Source organism: Cyprinodon tularosa, unplaced genomic scaffold (genome assembly GCF_016077235.1).
Source record: "Cyprinodon tularosa strain WSP-4 unplaced genomic scaffold, ASM1607723v1 ctg204, whole genome shotgun sequence".
Lineage (NCBI taxonomy): Eukaryota > Metazoa > Chordata > Actinopteri > Cyprinodontiformes > Cyprinodontidae > Cyprinodon > Cyprinodon tularosa.
The window spans coordinates 901,970-907,416 of NW_024038751.1; the positions used below are offsets into that span (position 1 = coordinate 901,970).

General features: G+C 38.5%; 1 long non-coding RNA gene across 1 annotated transcript; it reads right to left on the minus strand.

Annotated features, from left to right (window-relative positions):
• Window positions 1-251: 251 nt before the first annotated feature.
• On the minus strand, window positions 252-675 carry LOC119783416. Its single transcript, XR_005280789.1, has 3 exons — window positions 580-675; window positions 359-505; window positions 252-288 (listed from the first exon to the last, which is right to left on the minus strand). It is a non-coding gene; the product is annotated as an uncharacterized LOC119783416 (long non-coding RNA).
• Window positions 676-5,447: the final 4,772 nt, after the last annotated feature.

The following is a 5,447-nucleotide window of genomic DNA, read 5'->3' on the forward strand; positions in this document are numbered from 1 at the left end:
TAAGATCTTGGAACTCATGGGTTAGTACACTCATCGCCTGGATTAATTGCGTCTGTTGCTGATTCATGGATTGTAAAAGGGTCTCATGCTGTCCTAACATTAGACCTTGGTGTGAAACCGCGCTCCGTAGTTGCTCCCCAGAGTCAGAATGGTCAGTTCTTTCTGTCATGATGTGAGAAGAACGACTCTGAATCAGGGCAACCACGGAGACAGTTAGATCAGTTTAAGAAAATGTTTATTGAAACAGGGAACAGAAAATGGAGTCTGGCAGGATCTTCCTGGTACAGCCTAGGGAAAAGATGGGTGGTGGTGAACAACCGGTCTGAGGTGGAGGGAAGGCGGAGGATGCTGAACTCACGGGGCTTGAGGTTGTCTTGAGCTAGGAAGGATGTGTCCAGGGTCCAGGGGCAACTGACTCTGCACTCCTCAGGTGATGGTTTGTAGGAGGGTGGACAGGCAGGTGGGCTCCTGGAGGAGGGCTGCGGCAAACTGGCTGGGTTGGTGGCTAGGAGGGAAAAACAGAGACACAGGATTAGATCAGGTTTGAACACAAATCTAGGAAGCTGGTCGGTCATATACCACGCTGGTAGCGAGAAAGAACTGACGCCCTCCTCCTGGTCCCAGCTCCTTAAGTAGGCTCCAAAATTAACCGAGATGAGCTGCACCTGCCCATCACACCCTGCAGAGAAGAGAGAGACACAGACACCAGACCTGCAGCATGACACCTTGTGCCTGTCTCTTTTCCCCTAGCTCCCTTCCAGTCACTTCCATCCACACCTGCTTCATATCAGCTGATTACCCCAGTCTGTGTCCCATATATACTGTCCCTGGGCAGCTCCTCAGCGCTGGATCCTTGTTGTTACTTGGCTCCCAATGTCTGTTTTCTCCTGACGTCTCCTGGCTTTATGGTTTGACTCTTTGATTTTGTTTCTCTTATCTTTTAGATTTTATGAAACCTGCAAGAACTCATCTCTGCCTCCCTCATCTCTGCATTTGGGTCATCAACCAACCTCCACCCCCATGCTGACAGCCATCTCCAGCAGGAAGTTAAGTAGGGAACACATCAAAGCACAGTGGCTTAAAATACCCAATTTATTTGATGAAGCTGAAATTTACAGCAGTTTTCAAAGTAGCCAGTACCTAACTTCACAAATATTCAATAATTTTACTGAGAATATTTGATTAAATCTGATATAAACTAAGCTCAATTTGGATATAAAGTTTAATATTTGTGCAATGATGATGTCCTATTGCTGCCTTTTTGGATCTGTGAGAAGAGCTGGTGGCACGATGCCAACTTTTCAACCTGGAGATCTCAAATCTCAACCGTTTAGATTAAATGCCATGTTACACTATTACTTTCTTATTTTAGTGACAATGCTATATAGACAAAACAAATAACACTGAGTTTATGCTTGCAAAGTCTTAAGGTTCATCTAGTTCTTTGGTTCTTTTTAATTTTGCAACTTTATATGTATTTAATCTACCTGTCTCACTAAAAGTAACTTTATTGCTACAGCTTGTCTTTTTTTTTTTTTCTTCAGCATGAGCCATACCAGAATGTGAGGTCAGGGTTAAACTAAAACCAACAACTGGAAACTAAAAAACTGATAAAATAATCTTAAGCTAAATGTATGACTACACAGTTGGTGAGTTAAGTTTCCTTAAATAGATCAATGCTATTTGCAAAGAGCAAATTATTTACGTTACTATTATACTTTAACTTTAAATACAATGAGTTAAAAAGGTATTCTGGATATAAAACTTTGACATTTTAGGATCCCTTCCTCTTAAAGTCTGTTAATCATCTTGTTATAGAAAACTGGGATGACCAGTAGTAGTAGTAGTAGAAGTGAGGAACCCATAACTAAAATGCTTGCAGACATCAACCACTGATTTTCTCAAGTGCCCATTAAGTTACAATAATCAAATTTACACATATTAATTAACTGCTACATACTTTATTGAGCTCAGTTGTAAGTATCCCACAGGAATTGGAGGTCTGTGCGTTTCCTCTGCTTTTGTTGACCATGATTAAAGGATTCATTTGTCTTGCCTGCGCTGTCTGCAAAGTTTCAGCCTGCCAAGTAATTAGGAGCTGTGGAATACCAGCAACCGGATGGCCTCGAGGGGTTTTCACTTTTGCTTTCATGGATCTATTAACAACATGTCCAATTCCTTCCATATGTATTCCCAATCTGCAGGATATGTAGCCAGTTTCCTTTACTGGGTCTCTGTTTAAATTCTATTTGATGTGGTAATAATAGTATTATTCAAGGCTTGTTTAAAAAGAGGGTAAATTAGACATATTAGTACTACTGAATATTATTTCTCTTCATGTTTAAAAAGGTAAAAGGGAATCAGAATCAGCAGCTATTAACTCCTGCAGCCTATTCATCATGGGTATATAAGGACAAATTCATTTCATTCTAATTGGTTCTCTCCAAGTATCTCCTTTAGTTATGTGGACTTGAACAGCATAAACATTAGGCCTCAGACTTCAAAAGGCTCCTGCTATGATCACAGATGTCATGAATGGAGAAATGTGTGAATCCATTCGTTGGTGCATCCAGTAAACAGGTGGGGCTCGCAGTGTGAACTCACAAAGTGGCAGGATGAAGATAAGATTTAGGAAAAAGCAACGGAAACTTTAAAGGTAATCAAGAATATTTATCCATTAGATTCCTCTATGATCTTTATTTTTACTGCAGCAGCTGCAAAGAGATTCAGTTGCCACTTTTATAGACACAGAGAAGTAAAATCCTCCATACACTGCTTTATAAATAATTCAAGGGCAATACTCCCTTTAGATGTTTTTAATTGTGTGATCAGCACGATTTAACAGTTGTCATAGTTTTCAATTAAAATAAGAATTAGCACCAACTCTAAAGAAAGATTCTCACAGTATTCATGCATATTAGAAACCTTCCTTCAGGATGCAGCTACAGCAAAGCTGGCTGACTTCATGTTCCTTTTTAGCTTTAATGAAGTTATCAGGAAACTTGAAATGTACAAAAAAGATGCGACATCAAAGATGAATCATGGTGCAGAAAACATGAAACACCTCAAAGTTTTGAAAAGGAAGGAAATGCACTTTAACAAAAACCCATTTAGACACTTTGCATCATTGAAATACAGTTATTAAGGGGTGTTGACATAAAAATTTGGACCAAATGTGAATCTGCACACTTAAGAAAATTAAACCGAATACACCTTATTTGTATAATTAAATGGAGCGACAGAAGAAGTAATTATGGAACACAAAAATAAAGAAACAAGGAGCCAAGAAAATGAGTAAAATCCTTTAAGTTTAATAAAACAAACCTGCCCTCTATAAGTGCAGATTAATATCAGATTAAAGAGTATTAATTGATGACTTTTTGAAAAGGTTACACATCACCAAAGTAACAAGTTAGAAGTAATCTCATGATGGGTGAGAGCTAGTTCTCTCAGGACAATCTTGACCTCATTACTGCAAAGCTTATTACTGGCATCAGTTCCTGTTATTTTGTACTTAAAAACCTCAGAATGATTAAGTAAGCAACATAAACACAATTTGTTTTAGAGGGGGGGAGAAGATATAACCTCAAATCAACCATAATCAGGTGCTCATCAAATCATTTGTGACAGACAGGTCAGGAAAAGCTCAGTTATACATATACACAGAAGAGTTTTCTGCAGTTTAGAAAAACCATGCTGTATTATCATGTTTTTTTTTTGTTTTTGTTTTTTTCTGCTTTTCAGCCCTGAAGCATCATATGAACAGGGGAGCTTTGAGATTGGCACATCATGATATATGGTACTGGTAGGAATCATAAGGGAGGAGAGGCAGAGAGTAGCACTGTTTCCTTGCAGCCGGGGGTCTTTCTACATGGAGTTTGCATCTTCTCTCCGTGCATGCATGGGTTCTCTCTGGGTACTCTGACTTCCTCCCACAGTCCAAAAACATGAATGTTTGGTTCATCAGCATCTCTAAATTGTCCTTGGGTGTGATTTTGTGTGTGCATGGTTGTATGTCTGTGGCTCTGTGTTGCCCTGAGACAGACTGGTACCTTTCCGGGTTTTACCTTCATGGAGATCAGCACCAGTACCACTGCAACCCTGACAGAACAAGCTTTGAACGATGGATAGATGGAAGGAATCATAAATTAAAGACTGACAAAAGGAGAAGTAGGTCAGGAAATTCTTGCTAAGAATCCGAAGATAAAACGAGGAGAGCTTTTTCACGTGATTGTTCCAAACACGTGGTCAAGAAGAGTCTCAGCTGGGTTCTGAGGGAAAAAAAACTAAATGAAACTTAAACTTAACTGTAGAACTAGAGTGTAGATAGAAAAAAAGATCAGACTGTGCAGAAGAGGGTCCCAAAAAGATTTGTGAAGAAGAATGGCCTTGATCTTATTTCTGAGGAAAAAGTGTAATAAGAGTTGTAAAGGGTGTCTTTTGGTCTAAAAACCAGATACAGCTTAAAGTGTTCTGTCTCTGGGATAAAATTACAGCAGAGTTGTGGAATGTTTTTCAAAACATTTTACCTAAGTCAGATCATTATTAAAATAATTCCACTAAAGAGTAAATATGTCATCTTCTGTATCTAAAAATATGTAATCAAAACATTTGTTTGTATCTATCTCTCAATATTTTACCACTTAGCAAATGGAATGATTTCGGTAATCTGGTCTAAAACAACAAACGCATTTTACCATCAACTAATGCCAAAGTGTACAGAAAATGTTATGTGTCTAGTATGGTTTAAACCAGCAGCAGATTTGAGTTTTAGAAATTGGGCATAAAATCCTTACAAATCCTCTTGTTTTTTACTGCCCTCTAGTGGAAAAACTCATAGCTATAAAGATGTGGATGTAATCCAACTCTTCATTGTGAGGAAGCAGCACTCAACCATTGGCAGCATAGGAAAATCCCCTATTAGCAGACCGACTGCTGTGCATCTAAGATGATTATGCATCACTGCATCAAGCTGCAGGGGCATGCTTTAATGTTGTGCTTGTTTATGATGGAAGAAGTCCCACAGTGTTTCATTTTCTTTATGAGACTTTTCTTATGGAAGCTAGAGTGAAAGTCCAACTCCCTGAGCAATGAATCTAGTTAAAGAGTTTGAAGCACAACTCTTTTGTTTTATTTTTTAGCTTTACTTCTATTGATGTTCCTCTAGAATAAAAAGCTATTTAATCACATGCTTCCACATTAAGACAATAAATTCAATCTTGTTTTCATATAAACTTACATAACATGTAAGTATATATGAATTTGCAACATCCCCCTTGGTTGGCATCCTGGCTATAATAACCATTTTTACACTTGATGGAGAAGAAAGATTTTTAAAACAGCTCAATATTATGGCTGCTGTCATGACTATAGTCACAGCTGCAACAGGTTTGGCAAAGTAGGTTCATGCTGCTGATCAGGGTTCTTTGTTCGTTTTTATGCCTTCC